Source organism: Oncorhynchus mykiss, chromosome 15, assembly GCF_057628025.1.
Source record: "Oncorhynchus mykiss isolate SJ-2025 chromosome 15, ASM5762802v1, whole genome shotgun sequence".
Lineage (NCBI taxonomy): Eukaryota > Metazoa > Chordata > Actinopteri > Salmoniformes > Salmonidae > Oncorhynchus > Oncorhynchus mykiss.
The window spans coordinates 44,174,108-44,197,578 of NC_143036.1; the positions used below are offsets into that span (position 1 = coordinate 44,174,108).

Below are 23,471 nucleotides of genomic sequence, written 5' to 3' on the forward strand. Positions count from 1 at the left end.
TGCTGGCGACTGCAAAACAATGTCTTGAAATAAATGGCTCGTTGGTCTAGGGGTATGATTCTCGCTTTGGGTGCGAGAGGTCCCGGGTTCAAGTGCCGGGTTCAAATCCCGGACGAGCCCTTTCGAAGATCCTTTAACAATACAGGCGGATCTTGGGCAACTGGTTGGAGGGGTGACTGCTACCACTGGAGCGCAGGACCAGGTGGACAAGTGATTAAGGTAATGGACTGCTAATCCATTGTGCTCTGCACTAGTGGGTTCAGCATCGCACAACATGTATTAATTTCTTCCTTGGTTAAAAAACCTGTCCTTTTACCGGGACATAGGTTACCTTCAGACGAGTCCCTTGACACTTGTGGGGGTCGTAGAGCAAAACTGAGAACAGCATTGTGTTTGTGAGAGTCTCCCCTTTCCAAAGAATGGGCAAACTATTTTGTAGGTCAAACCGTTCTGAAGCTATAGACATTTGTATGAGAATACAGATTTTAGGGATGTGTCATGTTTTGACAAACATTGCTCTCGCTCTGCCACATTTCACCAAAAATGCAGAGGTGTAACATCAGCAGTTATGGTAGGACTGAGAAGCATCCAGTGCAAAATGTGTGACATTTCTAATTTAAAACTGAGAGATTCCAATGTTTTTTAGTTTTTTTTATTCACATACCGGTGCGTCAATCGGATCAAATGAAATGAGATCCAATTGATTTTGATGTCTACTTTTTAATTGTTAAAATCTACATTTAGCTCTTTCTTCATTTGTTTCTTGCTGTTACAGCTAATGAAGATTGAATCTGAAAGACTCAGCAGATGAATTACAGAGTATTTGAACTGAAACCTGGTCAACTGCTTGGAAGATAGCTATGCTCACAAGTATACCACCAACACTCACGTGATCCACTGTGGCCTGGCAACATCGACCTGTCAATGCATATTCTCACCGTCATTGCTGGCGACTGCAAAACAATGTCTTGAAATAAATGGCTCGTTGGTCTAGGGGTATGATTCTCGCTTTGGGTGCGAGACGTCCCGGGTTCAAATCCCGGATGAGCCCTTTTGAAGAGCCTTTAACAATACAGGCGGTTCTTGGGCAACTGGTTGGAGGGGCGACTGCTACCACTGGAGCGCAGGACCAGGTGGACAAGTGATTAAGGCAATGGACTGCTAATCCATTGTGCTCTGCACTAGTGGGTTCAGCATCGCACAACATGTATTAATTTCTTCCTTGGTTAAAAAACCTGTCCTTTTACCGGGACATAGGTTACCTTCAGACGAGTCCCTTGACACTTGTGGGGGTCGTAGAGCAAAACTGAGAACAGCATTGTGTTTGTGAGAGTCTCCCCTTTCCAAAGAATGGGCAAACTATTTTGTAGGTCAAACCGTTCTGAAGCTATAGACATTTGTATGAGAATACAGATTTTAGGGATGTGTCATGTTTTGACAAACATTGCTCTCGCTCTGCCACATTTCACCAAAAATGCAGAGGTGTAACATCAGCAGTTATGGTAGGACTGAGAAGCATCCAGTGCAAAATGTGTGACATTTCTAATTTAAAACTGAGAGATTCCAATGTTTTTTAGTTTTTTTATTCACATACCGGTGCGTCAATCGGATCAAATGAAATGAGATCCAATTGATTTTGATGTCTACTTTTTAATTGTTAAAATCTACATTTAGCTCTTTCTTCATTTGTTTCTTGCTGTTACAGCTAATGAAGATTGAATCTGAAAGACTCAGCAGATGAATTACAGAGTATTTGAACTGAAACCTGGTCAACTGCTTGGAAGATAGCTATGCTCACAAGTATACCACCAACACTCACGTGATCCACTGTGGCCTGGCAACATCGACCTGTCAATGCATATTCTCACCGTCATTGCTGGCGACTGCAAAACAATGTCTTGAAATAAATGGCTCGTTGGTCTAGGGGTATGATTCTCGCTTTGGGTGCGAGAGGTCCCGGGTTCAAATCCCGGACGAGCCCTTTCGAAGATCCTTTAACAATACAGGCGGATCTTGGGCAACTGGTTGGAGGGGTGACTGCTACCACTGGAGCGCAGGACCAGGTGGACAAGTGATTAAGGTAATGGACTGCTAATCCATTGTGCTCTGCACTAGTGGGTTCAGCATCGCACAACATGTATTAATTTCTTCCTTGGTTAAAAAACCTGTCCTTTTACCGGGACATAGGTTACCTTCAGACGAGTCCCTTGACACTTGTGGGGGTCGTAGAGCAAAACTGAGAACAGCATTGTGTTTGTGAGAGTCTCCCCTTTCCAAAGAATGGGCAAACTATTTTGTAGGTCAAACCGTTCTGAAGCTATAGACATTTGTATGAGAATACAGATTTTAGGGATGTGTCATGTTTTGACAAACATTGCTCTCGCTCTGCCACATTTCACCAAAAATGCAGAGGTGTAACATCAGCAGTTATGGTAGGACTGAGAAGCATCCAGTGCAAAATGTGTGACATTTCTAATTTAAAACTGAGAGATTCCAATGTTTTTTAGTTTTTTTATTCACATACCGGTGCGTCAATCGGATCAAATGAAATGAGATCCAATTGATTTTGATGTCTACTTTTTAATTGTTAAAATCTACATTTAGCTCTTTCTTCATTTGTTTCTTGCTGTTACAGCTAATGAAGATTGAATCTGAAAGACTCAGCAGATGAATTACAGAGTATTTGAACTGAAACCTGGTCAACTGCTTGGAAGATAGCTATGCTCACAAGTATACCACCAACACTCACGTGATCCACTGTGGCCTGGCAACATCGACCTGTCAATGCATATTCTCACCGTCATTGCTGGCGACTGCAAAACAATGTCTTGAAATAAATGGCTCGTTGGTCTAGGGGTATGATTCTCGCTTTGGGTGCGAGAGGTCCCGGGTTCAAATCCCGGACGAGCCCTTTCGAAGATCCTTTAACAATACAGGCGGATCTTGGGCAACTGGTTGGAGGGGTGACTGCTACCACTGGAGCGCAGGACCAGGTGGACAAGTGATTAAGGTAATGGACTGCTAATCCATTGTGCTCTGCACTAGTGGGTTCAGCATCGCACAACATGTATTAATTTCTTCCTTGGTTAAAAAACCTGTCCTTTTACCGGGACATAGGTTACCTTCAGACGAGTCCCTTGACACTTGTGGGGGTCGTAGAGCAAAACTGAGAACAGCATTGTGTTTGTGAGAGTCTCCCCTTTCCAAAGAATGGGCAAACTATTTTGTAGGTCAAACCGTTCTGAAGCTATAGACATTTGTATGAGAATACAGATTTTAGGGATGTGTCATGTTTTGACAAACATTGCTCTCGCTCTGCCACATTTCACCAAAAATGCAGAGGTGTAACATCAGCAGTTATGGTAGGACTGAGAAGCATCCAGTGCAAAATGTGTGACATTTCTAATTTAAAACTGAGAGATTCCAATGTTTTTTAGTTTTTTTATTCACATACCGGTGCGTCAATCGGATCAAATGAAATGAGATCCAATTGATTTTGATGTCTACTTTTTAATTGTTAAAATCTACATTTAGCTCTTTCTTCATTTGTTTCTTGCTGTTACAGCTAATGAAGATTGAATCTGAAAGACTCAGCAGATGAATTACAGAGTATTTGAACTGAAACCTGGTCAACTGCTTGGAAGATAGCTATGCTCACAAGTATACCACCAACACTCACGTGATCCACTGTGGCCTGGCAACATCGACCTGTCAATGCATATTCTCACCGTCATTGCTGGCGACTGCAAAACAATGTCTTGAAATAAATGGCTCGTTGGTCTAGGGGTATGATTCTCGCTTTGGGTGCGAGACGTCCCGGGTTCAAATCCCGGATGAGCCCTTTTGAAGAGCCTTTAACAATACAGGCGGTTCTTGGGCAACTGGTTGGAGGGGCGACTGCTACCACTGGAGCGCAGGACCAGGTGGACAAGTGATTAAGGCAATGGACTGCTAATCCATTGTGCTCTGCACTAGTGGGTTCAGCATCGCACAACATGTATTAATTTCTTCCTTGGTTAAAAAACCTGTCCTTTTACCGGGACATAGGTTACCTTCAGACGAGTCCCTTGACACTTGTGGGGGTCGTAGAGCAAAACTGAGAACAGCATTGTGTTTGTGAGAGTCTCCCCTTTCCAAAGAATGGGCAAACTATTTTGTAGGTCAAACCGTTCTGAAGCTATAGACATTTGTATGAGAATACAGATTTTAGGGATGTGTCATGTTTTGACAAACATTGCTCTCGCTCTGCCACATTTCACCAAAAATGCAGAGGTGTAACATCAGCAGTTATGGTAGGACTGAGAAGCATCCAGTGCAAAATGTGTGACATTTCTAATTTAAAACTGAGAGATTCCAATGTTTTTTTGTTTTTTTATTCACATACCGGTGCGTCAATCGGATCAAATGAAATGAGATCCAATTGATTTTGATGTCTACTTTTTAATTGTTAAAATCTACATTTAGCTCTTTCTTCATTTGTTTCTTGCTGTTACAGCTAATGAAGATTGAATCTGAAAGACTCAGCAGATGAATTACAGAGTATTTGAACTGAAACCTGGTCAACTGCTTGGAAGATAGCTATGCTCACAAGTATACCACCAACACTCACGTGATCCACTGTGGCCTGGCAACATCGACCTGTCAATGCATATTCTCACCGTCATTGCTGGCGACTGCAAAACAATGTCTTGAAATAAATGGCTCGTTGGTCTAGGGGTATGATTCTCGCTTTGGGTGTGAGAGGTCCCGGGTTCAAATCCCGGACGAGCCCTTTTGAAGATCCTTTAACAATACAGGCGGATCTTGGGCAACTGGTTGGAGGGGCGACTGCTACCACTGGAGCGCAGGACCAGGTGGACAAGTGATTAAGGTAATGGACTGCTAATCCATTGTGCTCTGCACTAGTGGGTTCAGCATCGCACAACATGTATTAATTTCTTCCTTGGTTAAAAAACCTGTCCTTTTACCGGGACAAGTCCCTTGACACTTGTGGGGGTCGTAGAGCAAAACTGAGAACAGCATTGTGTTTGTGAGAGTCTCCCCTTTCCAAAGAATGGGCAAACTATTTTGTAGGTCAAACCGTTCTGAAGCTATAGACATTTGTATGAGAATACAGATTTTAGGGATGTGTCATGTTTTGACAAACATTGCTCTCGCTCTGCCACATTTCACCAAAAATGCAGAGGTGTAACATCAGCAGTTATGGTAGGACTGAGAAGCATCCAGTGCAAAATGTGTGACATTTCTAATTTAAAACTGAGAGATTCCAATGTTTTTTTATTTTTTTATTCACATACCGGTGCGTCAATCGGATCAAATGAAATGAGATCCAATTGATTTTGATGTCTACTTTTTAATTGTTAAAATCTACATTTAGTTCTTTCTTCATTTGTTTCTTGCTGTTACAGCTAATGAAGATTGAATCTGAAAGACTCAGCAGATGAATTACAGAGTATTTGAACTGAAACCTGGTCAACTGCTTGGAAGATAGCTATGCTCACAAGTATACCACCAACACTCACGTGATCCACTGTGGCCTGGCAACATCGACCTGTCAATGCATATTCTCACCGTCATTGCTGGCGACTGCAAAACAATGTCTTGAAATAAATGGCTCGTTGGTCTAGGGGTATGATTCTCGCTTTGGGTGCGAGAGGTCCCGGGTTCAAATCCCGGACGAGCCCTTTCGAAGATCCTTTAACAATACAGGCGGATCTTGGGCAACTGGTTGGAGGGGTGACTGCTACCACTGGAGCGCAGGACCAGGTGGACAAGTGATTAAGGTAATGGACTGCTAATCCATTGTGCTCTGCACTAGTGGGTTCAGCATCGCACAACATGTATTAATTTCTTCCTTGGTTAAAAAACCTGTCCTTTTACCGGGACATAGGTTACCTTCAGACGAGTCCCTTGACACTTGTGGGGGTCGTAGAGCAAAACTGAGAACAGCATTGTGTTTGTGAGAGTCTCCCCTTTCCAAAGAATGGGCAAACTATTTTGTAGGTCAAACCGTTCTGAAGCTATAGACATTTGTATGAGAATACAGATTTTAGGGATGTGTCATGTTTTGACAAACATTGCTCTCGCTCTGCCACATTTCACCAAAAATGCAGAGGTGTAACATCAGCAGTTATGGTAGGACTGAGAAGCATCCAGTGCAAAATGTGTGACATTTCTAATTTAAAACTGAGAGATTCCAATGTTTTTTAGTTTTTTTATTCACATACCGGTGCGTCAATCGGATCAAATGAAATGAGATCCAATTGATTTTGATGTCTACTTTTTAATTGTTAAAATCTACATTTAGCTCTTTCTTCATTTGTTTCTTGCTGTTACAGCTAATGAAGATTGAATCTGAAAGACTCAGCAGATGAATTACAGAGTATTTGAACTGAAACCTGGTCAACTGCTTGGAAGATAGCTATGCTCACAAGTATACCACCAACACTCACGTGATCCACTGTGGCCTGGCAACATCGACCTGTCAATGCATATTCTCACCGTCATTGCTGGCGACTGCAAAACAATGTCTTGAAATAAATGGCTCGTTGGTCTAGGGGTATGATTCTCGCTTTGGGTGCGAGACGTCCCGGGTTCAAATCCCGGATGAGCCCTTTTGAAGAGCCTTTAACAATACAGGCGGTTCTTGGGCAACTGGTTGGAGGGGCGACTGCTACCACTGGAGCGCAGGACCAGGTGGACAAGTGATTAAGGCAATGGACTGCTAATCCATTGTGCTCTGCACTAGTGGGTTCAGCATCGCACAACATGTATTAATTTCTTCCTTGGTTAAAAAACCTGTCCTTTTACAGGGACATAGGTTACCTTCAGACGAGTCCCTTGACACTTGTGGGGGTCGTAGAGCAAAACTGAGAACAGCATTGTGTTTGTGAGAGTCTCCCCTTTCCAAAGAATGGGCAAACTATTTTGTAGGTCAAACCGTTCTGAAGCTATAGACATTTGTATGAGAATACAGATTTTAGGGATGTGTCATGTTTTGACAAACATTGCTCTCGCTCTGCCACATTTCACCAAAAATGCAGAGGTGTAACATCAGCAGTTATGGTAGGACTGAGAAGCATCCAGTGCAAAATGTGTGACATTTCTAATTTAAAACTGAGAGATTCCAATGTTTTTTAGTTTTTTTATTCACATACCGGTGCGTCAATCGGATCAAATGAAATGAGATCCAATTGATTTTGATGTCTACTTTTTAATTGTTAAAATCTACATTTAGCTCTTTCTTCATTTGTTTCTTGCTGTTACAGCTAATGAAGATTGAATCTGAAAGACTCAGCAGATGAATTACAGAGTATTTGAACTGAAACCTGGTCAACTGCTTGGAAGATAGCTATGCTCACAAGTATACCACCAACACTCACGTGATCCACTGTGGCCTGGCAACATCGACCTGTCAATGCATATTCTCACCGTCATTGCTGGCGACTGCAAAACAATGTCTTGAAATAAATGGCTCGTTGGTCTAGGGGTATGATTCTCGCTTTGGGTGCGAGAGGTCCCGGGTTCAAGTCCCGGGTTCAAATCCCGGACGAGCCCTTTCGAAGATCCTTTAACAATACAGGCGGATCTTGGGCAACTGGTTGGAGGGGTGACTGCTACCACTGGAGCGCAGGACCAGGTGGACAAGTGATTAAGGTAATGGACTGCTAATCCATTGTGCTCTGCACTAGTGGGTTCAGCATCGCACAACATGTATTAATTTCTTCCTTGGTTAAAAAACCTGTCCTTTTACCGGGACATAGGTTACCTTCAGACGAGTCCCTTGACACTTGTGGGGGTCGTAGAGCAAAACTGAGAACAGCATTGTGTTTGTGAGAGTCTCCCCTTTCCAAAGAATGGGCAAACTATTTTGTAGGTCAAACCGTTCTGAAGCTATAGACATTTGTATGAGAATACAGATTTTAGGGATGTGTCATGTTTTGACAAACATTGCTCTCGCTCTGCCACATTTCACCAAAAATGCAGAGGTGTAACATCAGCAGTTATGGTAGGACTGAGAAGCATCCAGTGCAAAATGTGTGACATTTCTAATTTAAAACTGAGAGATTCCAATGTTTTTTAGTTTTTTTATTCACATACCGGTGCGTCAATCAGATCAAATGAAATGAGATCCAATTGATTTTGATGTCTACTTTTTAATTGTTAAAATCTACATTTAGCTCTTTCTTCATTTGTTTCTTGCTGTTACAGCTAATGAAGATTGAATCTGAAAGACTCAGCAGATGAATTACAGAGTATTTGAACTGAAACCTGGTCAACTGCTTGGAAGATAGCTATGCTCACAAGTATACCACCAACACTCACGTGATCCACTGTGGCCTGGCAACATCGACCTGTCAATGCATATTCTCACCGTCATTGCTGGCGACTGCAAAACAATGTCTTGAAATAAATGGCTCGTTGGTCTAGGGGTATGATTCTCGCTTTGGGTGCGAGACGTCCCGGGTTCAAATCCCGGATGAGCCCTTTTGAAGAGCCTTTAACAATACAGGCGGTTCTTGGGCAACTGGTTGGAGGGGCGACTGCTACCACTGGAGCGCAGGACCAGGTGGACAAGTGATTAAGGCAATGGACTGCTAATCCATTGTGCTCTGCACTAGTGGGTTCAGCATCGCACAACATGTATTAATTTCTTCCTTGGTTAAAAAACCTGTCCTTTTACCGGGACATAGGTTACCTTCAGACGAGTCCCTTGACACTTGTGGGGGTCGTAGAGCAAAACTGAGAACAGCATTGTGTTTGTGAGAGTCTCCCCTTTCCAAAGAATGGGCAAACTATTTTGTAGGTCAAACCGTTCTGAAGCTATAGACATTTGTATGAGAATACAGATTTTAGGGATGTGTCATGTTTTGACAAACATTGCTCTCGCTCTGCCACATTTCACCAAAAATGCAGAGGTGTAACATCAGCAGTTATGGTAGGACTGAGAAGCATCCAGTGCAAAATGTGTGACATTTCTAATTTAAAACTGAGAGATTCCAATGTTTTTTAGTTTTTTTATTCACATACCGGTGCGTCAATCGGATCAAATGAAATGAGATCCAATTGATTTTGATGTCTACTTTTTAATTGTTAAAATCTACATTTAGCTCTTTCTTCATTTGTTTCTTGCTGTTACAGCTAATGAAGATTGAATCTGAAAGACTCAGCAGATGAATTACAGAGTATTTGAACTGAAACCTGGTCAACTGCTTGGAAGATAGCTATGCTCACAAGTATACCACCAACACTCACGTGATCCACTGTGGCCTGGCAACATCGACCTGTCAATGCATATTCTCACCGTCATTGCTGGCGACTGCAAAACAATGTCTTGAAATAAATGGCTCGTTGGTCTAGGGGTATGATTCTCGCTTTGGGTGCGAGACGTCCCGGGTTCAAATCCCGGATGAGCCCTTTTGAAGAGCCTTTAACAATACAGGCGGTTCTTGGGCAACTGGTTGGAGGGGCGACTGCTACCACTGGAGCGCAGGACCAGGTGGACAAGTGATTAAGGCAATGGACTGCTAATCCATTGTGCTCTGCACTAGTGGGTTCAGCATCGCACAACATGTATTAATTTCTTCCTTGGTTAAAAAACCTGTCCTTTTACCGGGACATAGGTTACCTTCAGACGAGTCCCTTGACACTTGTGGGGGTCGTAGAGCAAAACTGAGAACAGCATTGTGTTTGTGAGAGTCTCCCCTTTCCAAAGAATGGGCAAACTATTTTGTAGGTCAAACCGTTCTGAAGCTATAGACATTTGTATGAGAATACAGATTTTAGGGATGTGTCATGTTTTGACAAACATTGCTCTCGCTCTGCCACATTTCACCAAAAATGCAGAGGTGTAACATCAGCAGTTATGGTAGGACTGAGAAGCATCCAGTGCAAAATGTGTGACATTTCTAATTTAAAACTGAGAGATTCCAATGTTTTTTTGTTTTTTTATTCACATACCGGTGCGTCAATCGGATCAAATGAAATGAGATCCAATTGATTTTGATGTCTACTTTTTAATTGTTAAAATCTACATTTAGCTCTTTCTTCATTTGTTTCTTGCTGTTACAGCTAATGAAGATTGAATCTGAAAGACTCAGCAGATGAATTACAGAGTATTTGAACTGAAACCTGGTCAACTGCTTGGAAGATAGCTATGCTCACAAGTATACCACCAACACTCACGTGATCCACTGTGGCCTGGCAACATCGACCTGTCAATGCATATTCTCACCGTCATTGCTGGCGACTGCAAAACAATGTCTTGAAATAAATGGCTCGTTGGTCTAGGGGTATGATTCTCGCTTTGGGTGCGAGAGGTCCCGGGTTCAAATCCCGGACGAGCCCTTTTGAAGATCCTTTAACAATACAGGCGGATCTTGGGCAACTGGTTGGAGGGGCGACTGCTACCACTGGAGCGCAGGACCAGGTGGACAAGTGATTAAGGTAATGGACTGCTAATCCATTGTGCTCTGCACTAGTGGGTTCAGCATCGCACAACATGTATTAATTTCTTCCTTGGTTAAAAAAACCTGTCCTTTTACCGGGACATAGGTTACCTTCAGACGAGTCCCTTGACACTTGTGGGGGTCGTAGAGCAAAACTGAGAACAGCATTGTGTTTGTGAGAGTCTCCCCTTTCCAAAGAATGGGCAAACTATTTTGTAGGTCAAACCGTTCTGAAGCTATAGACATTTGTATGAGAATACAGATTTTAGGGATGTGTCATGTTTTGACAAACATTGCTCTCGCTCTGCCACATTTCACCAAAAATGCAGAGGTGTAACATCAGCAGTTATGGTAGGACTGAGAAGCATCCAGTGCAAAATGTGTGACATTTCTAATTTAAAACTGAGAGATTCCAATGTTTTTTTGTTTTTTTATTCACATACCGGTGCGTCAATCGGATCAAATGAAATGAGATCCAATTGATTTTGATGTCTACTTTTTAATTGTTAAAATCTACATTTAGCTCTTTCTTCATTTGTTTCTTGCTGTTACAGCTAATGAAGATTGAATCTGAAAGACTCAGCAGATGAATTACAGAGTATTTGAACTGAAACCTGGTCAACTGCTTGGAAGATAGCTATGCTCACAAGTATACCACCAACACTCACGTGATCCACTGTGGCCTGGCAACATCGACCTGTCAATGCATATTCTCACCGTCATTGCTGGCGACTGCAAAACAATGTCTTGAAATAAATGGCTCGTTGGTCTAGGGGTATGATTCTCGCTTTGGGTGCGAGAGGTCCCGGGTTCAAATCCCGGACGAGCCCTTTTGAAGATCCTTTAACAATACAGGCGGATCTTGGGCAACTGGTTGGAGGGGTGACTGCTACCACTGGAGCGCAGGACCAGGTGGACAAGTGATTAAGGTAATGGACTGCTAATCCATTGTGCTCTGCACTAGTGGGTTCAGCATCGCACAACATGTATTAATTTCTTCCTTGGTTAAAAAACCTGTCCTTTTACCGGGACATAGGTTACCTTCAGACGAGTCCCTTGACACTTGTGGGGGTCGTAGAGCAAAACTGAGAACAGCATTGTGTTTGTGAGAGTCTCCCCTTTCCAAAGAATGGGCAAACTATTTTGTAGGTCAAACCGTTCTGAAGCGATAGACATTTGTATGAGAATACAGATTTTAGGGATGTGTCATGTTTTGACAAACATTGCTCTCGCTCTGCCACATTTCACCAAAAATGCAGAGGTGTAACATCAGCAGTTATGGTAGGACTGAGAAGCATCCAGTGCAAAATGTGTGACATTTCTAATTTAAAACTGAGAGATTCCAATGTTTTTTAGTTTTTTTATTCACATACCGGTGCGTCAATCGGATCAAATGAAATGAGATCCAATTGATTTTGATGTCTACTTTTTAATTGTTAAAATCTACATTTAGCTCTTTCTTCATTTGTTTCTTGCTGTTACAGCTAATGAAGATTGAATCTGAAAGACTCAGCAGATGAATTACAGAGTATTTGAACTGAAACCTGGTCAACTGCTTGGAAGATAGCTATGCTCACAAGTATACCACCAACACTCACGTGATCCACTGTGGCCTGGCAACATCGACCTGTCAATGCATATTCTCACCGTCATTGCTGGCGACTGCAAAACAATGTCTTGAAATAAATGGCTCGTTGGTCTAGGGGTATGATTCTCGCTTTGGGTGCGAGACGTCCCGGGTTCAAATCCCGGATGAGCCCTTTTGAAGAGCCTTTAACAATACAGGCGGTTCTTGGGCAACTGGTTGGAGGGGCGACTGCTACCACTGGAGCGCAGGACCAGGTGGACAAGTGATTAAGGCAATGGACTGCTAATCCATTGTGCTCTGCACTAGTGGGTTCAGCATCGCACAACATGTATTAATTTCTTCCTTGGTTAAAAAACCTGTCCTTTTACCGGGACATAGGTTACCTTCAGACGAGTCCCTTGACACTTGTGGGGGTCGTAGAGCAAAACTGAGAACAGCATTGTGTTTGTGAGAGTCTCCCCTTTCCAAAGAATGGGCAAACTATTTTGTAGGTCAAACCGTTCTGAAGCTATAGACATTTGTATGAGAATACAGATTTTAGGGATGTGTCATGTGACAAACATTGCTCTCGCTCTGCCACATTTCACCAAAAATGCAGAGGTGTAACATCAGCAGTTATGGTAGGACTGAGAAGCATCCAGTGCAAAATGTGTGACATTTCTAATTTAAAACTGAGAGATTCCAATGTTTTTTTATTTTTTTATTCACATACCGGTGCGTCAATCGGATCAAATGAAATGAGATCCAATTGATTTTGATGTCTACTTTTTAATTGTTAAAATCTACATTTAGTTCTTTCTTCATTTGTTTCTTGCTGTTACAGCTAATGAAGATTGAATCTGAAAGACTCAGCAGATGAATTACAGAGTATTTGAACTGAAACCTGGTCAACTGCTTGGAAGATAGCTATGCTCACAAGTATACCACCAACACTCACGTGATCCACTGTGGCCTGGCAACATCGACCTGTCAATGCATATTCTCACCGTCATTGCTGGCGACTGCAAAACAATGTCTTGAAATAAATGGCTCGTTGGTCTAGGGGTATGATTCTCGCTTTGGGTGCGAGAGGTCCCGGGTTCAAATCCCGGACGAGCCCTTTCGAAGATCCTTTAACAATACAGGCGGATCTTGGGCAACTGGTTGGAGGGGTGACTGCTACCACTGGAGCGCAGGACCAGGTGGACAAGTGATTAAGGTAATGGACTGCTAATCCATTGTGCTCTGCACTAGTGGGTTCAGCATCGCACAACATGTATTAATTTCTTCCTTGGTTAAAAAACCTGTCCTTTTACCGGGACATAGGTTACCTTCAGACGAGTCCCTTGACACTTGTGGGGGTCGTAGAGCAAAACTGAGAACAGCATTGTGTTTGTGAGAGTCTCCCCTTTCCAAAGAATGGGCAAACTATTTTGTAGGTCAAACCGTTCTGAAGCTATAGACATTTGTATGAGAATACAGATTTTAGGGATGTGTCATGTTTTGACAAACATTGCTCTCGCTCTGCCACATTTCACCAAAAATGCAGAGGTGTAACATCAGCAGTTATGGTAGGACTGAGAAGCATCCAGTGCAAAATGTGTGACATTTCTAATTTAAAACTGAGAGATTCCAATGTTTTTTTGTTTTTTTATTCACATACCGGTGCGTCAATCGGATCAAATGAAATGAGATCCAATTGATTTTGATGTCTACTTTTTAATTGTTAAAATCTACATTTAGCTCTTTCTTCATTTGTTTCTTGCTGTTACAGCTAATGAAGATTGAATCTGAAAGACTCAGCAGATGAATTACAGAGTATTTGAACTGAAACCTGGTCAACTGCTTGGAAGATAGCTATGCTCACAAGTATACCACCAACACTCACGTGATCCACTGTGGCCTGGCAACATCGACCTGTCAATGCATATTCTCACCGTCATTGCTGGCGACTGCAAAACAATGTCTTGAAATAAATGGCTCGTTGGTCTAGGGGTATGATTCTCGCTTTGGGTGCGAGACGTCCCGGGTTCAAATCCCGGATGAGCCCTTTTGAAGAGCCTTTAACAATACAGGCGGTTCTTGGGCAACTGGTTGGAGGGGCGACTGCTACCACTGGAGCGCAGGACCAGGTGGACAAGTGATTAAGGCAATGGACTGCTAATCCATTGTGCTCTGCACTAGTGGGTTCAGCATCGCACAACATGTATTAATTTCTTCCTTGGTTAAAAAACCTGTCCTTTTACCGGGACATAGGTTACCTTCAGACGAGTCCCTTGACACTTGTGGGGGTCGTAGAGCAAAACTGAGAACAGCATTGTGTTTGTGAGAGTCTCCCCTTTCCAAAGAATGGGCAAACTATTTTGTAGGTCAAACCGTTCTGAAGCTATAGACATTTGTATGAGAATACAGATTTTAGGGATGTGTCATGTTTTGACAAACATTGCTCTCGCTCTGCCACATTTCACCAAAAATGCAGAGGTGTAACATCAGCAGTTATGGTAGGACTGAGAAGCATCCAGTGCAAAATGTGTGACATTTCTAATTTAAAACTGAGAGATTCCAATGTTTTTTTATTTTTTTATTCACATACCGGTGCGTCAATCGGATCAAATGAAATGAGATCCAATTGATTTTGATGTCTACTTTTTAATTGTTAAAATCTACATTTAGTTCTTTCTTCATTTGTTTCTTGCTGTTACAGCTAATGAAGATTGAATCTGAAAGACTCAGCAGATGAATTACAGAGTATTTGAACTGAAACCTGGTCAACTGCTTGGAAGATAGCTATGCTCACAAGTATACCACCAACACTCACGTGATCCACTGTGGCCTGGCAACATCGACCTGTCAATGCATATTCTCACCGTCATTGCTGGCGACTGCAAAACAATGTCTTGAAATAAATGGCTCGTTGGTCTAGGGGTATGATTCTCGCTTTGGGTGCGAGACGTCCCGGGTTCAAATCCCGGATGAGCCCTTTTGAAGAGCCTTTAACAATACAGGCGGTTCTTGGGCAACTGGTTGGAGGGGCGACTGCTACCACTGGAGCGCAGGACCAGGTGGACAAGTGATTAAGGCAATGGACTGCTAATCCATTGTGCTCTGCACTAGTGGGTTCAGCATCGCACAACATGTATTAATTTCTTCCTTGGTTAAAAAACCTGTCCTTTTACCGGGACATAGGTTACCTTCAGACGAGTCCCTTGACACTTGTGGGGGTCGTAGAGCAAAACTGAGAACAGCATTGTGTTTGTGAGAGTCTCCCCTTTCCAAAGAATGGGCAAACTATTTTGTAGGTCAAACCGTTCTGAAGCTATAGACATTTGTATGAGAATACAGATTTTAGGGATGTGTCATGTGACAAACATTGCTCTCGCTCTGCCACATTTCACCAAAAATGCAGAGGTGTAAAATCAGCAGTTATGGTAGGACTGAGAAGCATCCAGTGCAAAATGTGTGACATTTCTAATTTAAAACTGAGAGATTCCAATGTTTTTTTATTTTTTTATTCACATACCGGTGCGTCAATCGGATCAAATGAAATGAGATCCAATTGATTTTGATGTCTACTTTTTAATTGTTAAAATCTACATTTAGTTCTTTCTTCATTTGTTTCTTGCTGTTACAGCTAATGAAGATTGAATCTGAAAGACTCAGCAGATGAATTACAGAGTATTTGAACTGAAACCTGGTCAACTGCTTGGAAGATAGCTATGCTCACAAGTATACCACCAACACTCACGTGATCCACTGTGGCCTGGCAACATCGACCTGTCAATGCATATTCTCACCGTCATTGCTGGCGACTGCAAAACAATGTCTTGAAATAAATGGCTCGTTGGTCTAGGGGTATGATTCTCGCTTTGGGTGCGAGAGGTCCCGGGTTCAAATCCCGGACGAGCCCTTTTGAAGAGCCTTTAACAATACAGGCGGATCTTGGGCAACTGGTTGGAGGGGCGACTGCTACCACTGGAGCGCAGGACCAGGTGGACAAGTGATTAAGGCAATGGACTGCTAATCCATTGTGCTCTGCACTAGTGGGTTCAGCATCGCACAACATGTATTAATTTCTTCCTTGGTTAAAAAACCTGTCCTTTTACCGGGACATAGGTTACCTTCAGACGAGTCCCTTGACACTTGTGGGGGTCGTAGAGCAAAACTGAGAACAGCATTGTGTTTGTGAGAGTCTCCCCTTTCCAAAGAATGGGCAAACTATTTTGTAGGTCAAACCGTTCTGAAGCTATAGACATTTGTATGAGAATACAGATTTTAGGGATGTGTCATGTTTTGACAAACATTGCTCTCGCTCTGCCACATTTCACCAAAAATGCAGAGGTGTAACATCAGCAGTTATGGTAGGACTGAGAAGCATCCAGTGCAAAATGTGTGACATTTCTAATTTAAAACTGAGAGATTCCAATGTTTTTTTATTTTTTTATTCACATACCGGTGCGTCAATCGGATCAAATGAAATGAGATCCAATTGATTTTGATGTCTACTTTTTAATTGTTAAAATCTACATTTAGTTCTTTCTTCATTTGTTTCTTGCTGTTACAGCTAATGAAGATTGAATCTGAAAGACTCAGCAGATGAATTACAGAGTATTTGAACTGAAACCTGGTCAACTGCTTGGAAGATAGCTATGCTCACAAGTATACCACCAACACTCACGTGATCCACTGTGGCCTGGCAACATCGACCTGTCAATGCATATTCTCACCGTCATTGCTGGCGACTGCAAAACAATGTCTTGAAATAAATGGCTCGTTGGTCTAGGGGTATGATTCTCGCTTTGGGTGCGAGAGGTCCCGGGTTCAAATCCCGGACGAGCCCTTTTGAAGAGCCTTTAACAATACAGGCGGATCTTGGGCAACTGGTTGGAGGGGCGACTGCTACCACTGGAGCGCAGGACCAGGTGGACAAGTGATTAAGGCAATGGACTGCTAATCCATTGTGCTCTGCACTAGTGGGTTCAGCATCGCACAACATGTATTAATTTCTTCCTTGGTTAAAAAACCTGTCCTTTTACCGGGACATAGGTTACCTTCAGACGAGTCCCTTGACACTTGTGGGGGTCGTAGAGCAAAACTGAGAACAGCATTGTGTTTGTGAGAGTCTCCCCTTTCCAAAGAATGGGCAAACTATTTTGTAGGTCAAACCGTTCTGAAGCTATAGACATTCGTATGAGAAGACAGATTTTAGGGATGTGTCATGTTTTGACAAACATTGCTCTCGCTCTGCCACATTTCACCAAAAATGCAGAGGTGTAACATCAGCAGTTATGGTAGGACTGAGAAGCATCCAGTGCAAAATGTGTGACATTTCTAATTTAAAACTGAGAGATTCCAATGTTTTTTTGTTTTTTTATTCACATACCGGTGCGTCAATCGGATCAAATGAAATGAGATCCAATTGATTTTGATGTCTACTTTTTAATTGTTAAAATCTACATTTAGCTCTTTCTTCATTTGTTTCTTGCTGTTACAGCTAATGAAGATTGAATCTGAAAGACTCAGCAGATGAATTACAGAGTATTTGAACTGAAACCTGGTCAACTGCTTGGAAGATAGCTATGCTCACAAGTATACCACCAACACTCACGTGATCCACTGTGGCCTGGCAACATCGACCTGTCAATGCATATTCTCACCGTCATTGCTGGCGACTGCAAAACAATGTCTTGAAATAAATGGCTCGTTGGTCTAGGGGTATGATTCTCGCTTTGGGTGCGAGAGGTCCCGGGTTCAAATCCCGGACGAGCCCTTTTGAAGAGCCTTTAACAATACAGGCGGATCTTGGGCAACTGGTTGGAGGGGCGACTGCTACCACTGGAGCGCAGGACCAGGTGGACAAGTGATTAAGGCAATGGACTGCTAATCCATTGTGCTCTGCACTAGTGGGTTCAGCATCGCACAACATGTATTAATTTCTTCCTTGGTTAAAAAACCTGTCCTTTTACCGGGACATAGGTTACCTTCAGACGAGTCCCTTGACACTTGTGGGGGTCGTAGAGCAAAACTGAGAACAGCATTGTGTTTGTGAGAGTCTCCCCTTTCCAAAGAATGGGCAAACTATTTTGTAGGTCAAACCGTTCTGAAGCTATAGACATTTGTATGAGAATACAGATTTTAGGGATGTGTCATGTTTTGACAAACATTGCTCTCGCTCTGCCACATTTCACCAAAAATGCAGAGGTGTAACATCAGCAGTTATGGTAGGACTGAGAAGCATCCAGTGCAAAATGTGTGACATTTCTAATTTAAAACTGAGAGATTCCAATGTTTTTTTATTTTTTTATTCACATACCGGTGCGTCAATCGGATCAAATGAAATGAGATCCAATTGATTTTGATGTCTACTTTTTAATTGTTAAAATCTACATTTAGTTCTTTCTTCATTTGTTTCTTGCTGTTACAGCTAATGAAGATTGAATCTGAAAGACTCAGCAGATGAATTACAGAGTATTTGAACTGAAACCTGGTCAACTGCTTGGAAGATAGCTATGCTCACAAGTATACCACCAACACTCACGTGATCCACTGTGGCCTGGCAACATCGACCTGTCAATGCATATTCTCACCGTCATTGCTGGCGACTGCAAAACAATGTCTTGAAATAAATGGCTCGTTGGTCTAGGGGTATGATTCTCGCTTTGGGTGCGAGAGGTCCCGGGTTCAAATCCCGGACGAGCCCTTTTGAAGAGCCTTTAACAATACAGGCGGATCTTGGGCAACTGGTTGGAGGGGCGACTGCTACCACTGGAGCGCAGGACCAGGTGGACAAGTGATTAAGGCAATGGACTGCTAATCCATTGTGCTCTGCACTAGTGGGTTCAGCATCGCACAACATGTATTAATTTCTTCCTTGGTTAAAAAACCTGTCCTTTTACCGGGACATAGGTTACCTTCAGACGAGTCCCTTGACACTTGTGGGGGTCGTAGAGCAAAACTGAGAACAGCATTGTGTTTGTGAGAGTCTCCCCTTTCCAAAGAATGGGCAAACTATTTTGTAGGTCAAACCGTTCTGAAGCTATAGACATTCGTATGAGAAGACAGATTTTAGGGATGTGTCATGTTTTGACAAACATTGCTCTCGCTCTGCCACATTTCACCAAAAATGCAGAGGTGTAACATCAGCAGTTATGGTAGGACTGAGAAGCATCCAGTGCAAAATGTGTGACATTTCTAATTTAAAACTGAGAGATTCCAATGTTTTTTTGTTTTTTTATTCACATACCGGTGCGTCAATCGGATCAAATGAAATGAGATCCAATTGATTTTGATGTCTACTTTTTAATTGTTAAAATCTACATTTAGCTCTTTCTTCATTTGTTTCTTGCTGTTACAGCTAATGAAGATTGAATCTGAAAGACTCAGCAGATGAATTACAGAGTATTTGAACTGAAACCTGGTCAACTGCTTGGAAGATAGCTATGCTCACAAGTATACCACCAACACTCACGTGATCCACTGTGGCCTGGCAACATCGACCTGTCAATGCATATTCTCACCGTCATTGCTGGCGACTGCAAAACAATGTCTTGAAATAAATGGCTCGTTGGTCTAGGGGTATGATTCTCGCTTTGGGTGCGAGAGGTCCCGGGTTCAAATCCCGGACGAGCCCTTTTGAAGAGCCTTTAACAATACAGGCGGATCTTGGGCAACTGGTTGGAGGGGCGACTGCTACCACTGGAGCGCAGGACCAGGTGGACAAGTGATTAAGGCAATGGACTGCTAATCCATTGTGCTCTGCACTAGTGGGTTCAGCATCGCACAACATGTATTAATTTCTTCCTTGGTTAAAAAACCTGTCCTTTTACCGGGACATAGGTTACCTTCAGACGAGTCCCTTGACACTTGTGGGGGTCGTAGAGCAAAACTGAGAACAGCATTGTGTTTGTGAGAGTCTCCCCTTTCCAAAGAATGGGCAAACTATTTTGTAGGTCAAACCGTTCTGAAGCTATAGACATTCGTATGAGAAGACAGATTTTAGGGATGTGTCATGTTTTGACAAACATTGCTCTCGCTCTGCCACATTTCACCAAAAATGCAGAGGTGTAACATCAGCAGTTATGGTAGGACTGAGAAGCATCCAGTGCAAAATGTGTGACATTTCTAATTTAAAACTGAGAGATTCCAATGTTTTTTTGTTTTTTTATTCACATACCGGTGCGTCAATCGGATCAAATGAAATGAGATCCAATTGATTTTGATGTCTACTTTTTAATTGTTAAAATCTACATTTAGCTCTTTCTTCATTTGTTTCTTGCTGTTACAGCTAATGAAGATTGAATCTGAAAGACTCAGCAGATGAATTACAGAGTATTTGAACTGAAACCTGGTCAACTGCTTGGAAGATAGCTATGCTCACAAGTATACCACCAACACTCACGTGATCCACTGTGGCCTGGCAACATCGACCTGTCAATGCATATTCTCACCGTCATTGCTGGCGACTGCAAAACAATGTCTTGAAATAAATGGCTCGTTGGTCTAGGGGTATGATTCTCACTTTGGGTGCGAGAGGTCCCGGGTTCAAATCCCGGACGAGCCCTTTTGAAGAGCCTTTAACAATACAGGCGGATCTTGGGCAACTGGTTGGAGGGGCGACTGCTACCACTGGAGCGCAGGACCAGGTGGACAAGTGATTAAGGCAATGGACTGCTAATCCATTGTGCTCTGCACTAGTGGGTTCAGCATCGCACAACATGTATTAATTTCTTCCTTGGTTAAAAAACCTGTCCTTTTACCGGGACATAGGTTACCTTCAGACAAGTCCCTTGACACTTGTGGGGGTCGTAGAGCAAAACTGAGAACAGCATTGTGTTTGTGAGAGTCTCCCCTTTCCAAAGAATGGGCAAACTATTTTGTAGGTCAAACCGTTCTGAAGCTATAGACATTCGTATGAGAAGACAGATTTTAGGGATGTGTCATGTTTTGACAAACATTGCTCTCGCTCTGCCACATTTCACCAAAAATGCAGAGGTGTAACATCAGCAGTTATGGTAGGACTGAGAAGCATCCAGTGCAAAATGTGTGACATTTCTAATTTAAAACTGAGAGATTCCAATGTTTTTTTGTTTTTTATTCACATACCGGTGCGTCAATCGGATCAAATGAAATGAGATCCAATTGATTTTGATGTCTACTTTTTAATTGTTAAAATCTACATTTAGCTCTTTCTTCATTTGTTTCTTGCTGTTACAGCTAATGAAGATTGAATCTGAAAGACTCAGCAGATGAATTACAGAGTATTTGAACTGAAACCTGGTCAACTGCTTGGAAGATAGCTATGCTCACAAGTATACCACCAACACTCACGTGATCCACTGTGGCCTGGCAACATCGACCTGTCAATGCATATTCTCACCGTCATTGCTGGCGACTGCAAAACAATGTCTTGAAATAAATGGCTCGTTGGTCTAGGGGTATGATTCTCGCTTTGGGTGCGAGAGGTCCCGGGTTCAAATCCCGGACGAGCCCTTTTGAAGAGCCTTTAACAATACAGGCGGATCTTGGGCAACTGGTTGGAGGGGCGACTGCTACCACTGGAGCGCAGGACCAGGTGGACAAGTGATTAAGGCAATGGACTGCTAATCCATTGTGCTCTGCACTAGTGGGTTCAGCATCGCACAACATGTATTAATTTCTTCCTTGGTTAAAAAACCTGTCCTTTTACCGGGACATAGGTTACCTTCAGACGAGTCCCTTGACACTTGTGGGGGTCGTAGAGCAAAACTGAGAACAGCATTGTGTTTGTGAGAGTCTCCCCTTTCCAAAGAATGGGCAAACTATTTTGTAGGTCAAACCGTTCTGAAGCTATAGACATTCGTATGAGAAGACAGATTTTAGGGATGTGTCATGTTTTGACAAACATTGCTCTCGCTCTGCCACATTTCACCAAAAATGCAGAGGTGTAACATCAGCAGTTATGGTAGGACTGAGAAGCAATCCAGTGCAAAATGTGTGACATTTCTAATTTAAAACTGAGAGATTCCAATGTTTTTTTGTTTTTTATTCACATACCGGTGCGTCAATCGGATCAAATGAAATGAGATCCAATTGATTTTGATGTCTACTTTTTAATTGTTAAAATCTACATTTAGCTCTTTCTTCATTTGTTTCTTGCTGTTACAGCTAATGAAGATTGAATCTGAAAGACTCAGCAGATGAATTACAGAGTATTTGAACTGAAACCTGGTCAACTGCTTGGAAGATAGCTATGCTCACAAGTATACCACCAACACTCACGTGATCCACTGTGGCCTGGCAACATCGACCTGTCAATGCATATTCTCACCGTCATTGCTGGCGACTGCAAAACAATGTCTTGAAATAAATGGCTCGTTGGTCTAGGGGTATGATTCTCGCTTTGGGTGCAAGAGGTCCCGGGTTCAAATCCCGGACGAGCCCTTTTGAAGAGCCTTTAACAATACAGGCGGATCTTGGGCAACTGGTTGGAGGGGCGACTGCTACCACTGGAGCGCAGGACCAGGTGGACAAGTGATTAAGGCAATGGACTGCTAATCCATTGTGCTCTGCACTAGTGGGTTCAGCATCGCACAACATGTATTAATTTCTTCCTTGGTTAAAAAACCTGTCCTTTTACCGGGACATAGGTTACCTTCAGACGAGTCCCTTGACACTTGTGGGGGTCGTAGAGCAAAACTGAGAACAGCATTGTGTTTGTGAGAGTCTCCCCTTTCCAAAGAATCGGCAAACTATTTTGTAGGTCAAACCGTTCTGAAGCTATAGACATTCGTATGAGAAGACAGATTTTAGGGATGTGTCATGTTTTGACAAACATTGCTCTCGCTCTGCCACATTTCACCAAAAATGCAGAGGTGTAACATCAGCAGTTATGGTAGGACTGAGAAGCATCCAGTGCAAAATGTGTGACATTTCTAATTTAAAACTGAGAGATTCCAATGTTTTTTTGTTTTTTATTCACATACCGGTGCGTCAATCGGATCAAATGAAATGAGATCCAATTGATTTTGATGTCTACTTTTTAATTGTTAAAATCTACATTTAGCTCTTTCTTCATTTGTTTCTTGCTGTTACAGCTAATGAAGATTGAATCTGAAAGACTCAGCAGATGAATTACAGAGTATTTGAACTGAAACCTGGTCAACTGCTTGGAAGATAGCTATGCTCACAAGTATACCACCAACACTCACGTGATCCACTGTGTCCTGGCAACATCGACCTGTCAATGCATATTCTCACCGTCATTGCTGGCGACTGCAAAACAATGTCTTGAAATAAATGGCTCGTTGGTCTAGGGGTATGATTCTCGCTTTGGGTGCGAGAGGTCCCGGGTTCAAATCCCGGACGAGCCCTTTTGAAGAGCCTTTAACAATACAGGCGGATCTTGGGCAACTGGTTGGAGGGGCGACTGCTGCCACTGGAGAGCAGGACCAGGTGGACAAGTGATTAAGGCAATGGACTGC

At 42.7% G+C, this 23,471-nt stretch overlaps 13 non-coding genes across 13 annotated transcripts; all 13 read left to right on the forward strand.

Annotated features, from left to right (window-relative positions):
- The first annotated feature begins 1,909 nt into the window (after positions 1–1,909).
- Positions 1,910–1,981, forward strand: trnap-ugg (transfer RNA proline (anticodon UGG)). Its single transcript has one exon. It is a non-coding gene; the product is annotated as a tRNA-Pro (tRNA).
- Positions 1,982–2,839: 858 nt separating this feature from the next.
- On the forward strand, positions 2,840–2,911 carry trnap-ugg (transfer RNA proline (anticodon UGG)). Its single transcript has one exon. It is a non-coding gene; the product is annotated as a tRNA-Pro (tRNA).
- Positions 2,912–5,612: 2,701 nt separating this feature from the next.
- On the forward strand, positions 5,613–5,684 carry trnap-ugg (transfer RNA proline (anticodon UGG)). The gene has a single exon. It is a non-coding gene; the product is annotated as a tRNA-Pro (tRNA).
- Positions 5,685–10,275: 4,591 nt separating this feature from the next.
- Positions 10,276–10,347, forward strand: trnap-ugg (transfer RNA proline (anticodon UGG)). The gene has a single exon. It is a non-coding gene; the product is annotated as a tRNA-Pro (tRNA).
- Positions 10,348–11,206: 859 nt separating this feature from the next.
- Positions 11,207–11,278, forward strand: trnap-ugg (transfer RNA proline (anticodon UGG)). The gene has a single exon. It is a non-coding gene; the product is annotated as a tRNA-Pro (tRNA).
- Positions 11,279–13,063: 1,785 nt separating this feature from the next.
- Positions 13,064–13,135, forward strand: trnap-ugg (transfer RNA proline (anticodon UGG)). Its single transcript has one exon. It is a non-coding gene; the product is annotated as a tRNA-Pro (tRNA).
- A 2,715-nt stretch (positions 13,136–15,850) lies between these two features.
- trnap-ugg (transfer RNA proline (anticodon UGG)) lies at positions 15,851–15,922 on the forward strand. Its single transcript has one exon. It is a non-coding gene; the product is annotated as a tRNA-Pro (tRNA).
- Positions 15,923–16,780: 858 nt separating this feature from the next.
- Positions 16,781–16,852, forward strand: trnap-ugg (transfer RNA proline (anticodon UGG)). The gene has a single exon. It is a non-coding gene; the product is annotated as a tRNA-Pro (tRNA).
- Positions 16,853–17,710: 858 nt separating this feature from the next.
- trnap-ugg (transfer RNA proline (anticodon UGG)) lies at positions 17,711–17,782 on the forward strand. The gene has a single exon. It is a non-coding gene; the product is annotated as a tRNA-Pro (tRNA).
- Positions 17,783–18,640: 858 nt separating this feature from the next.
- On the forward strand, positions 18,641–18,712 carry trnap-ugg (transfer RNA proline (anticodon UGG)). Its single transcript has one exon. It is a non-coding gene; the product is annotated as a tRNA-Pro (tRNA).
- Positions 18,713–19,570: 858 nt separating this feature from the next.
- Positions 19,571–19,642, forward strand: trnap-ugg (transfer RNA proline (anticodon UGG)). The gene has a single exon. It is a non-coding gene; the product is annotated as a tRNA-Pro (tRNA).
- Positions 19,643–21,429: 1,787 nt separating this feature from the next.
- Positions 21,430–21,501, forward strand: trnap-ugg (transfer RNA proline (anticodon UGG)). Its single transcript has one exon. It is a non-coding gene; the product is annotated as a tRNA-Pro (tRNA).
- A 1,787-nt stretch (positions 21,502–23,288) lies between these two features.
- Positions 23,289–23,360, forward strand: trnap-ugg (transfer RNA proline (anticodon UGG)). The gene has a single exon. It is a non-coding gene; the product is annotated as a tRNA-Pro (tRNA).
- Positions 23,361–23,471: the final 111 nt, after the last annotated feature.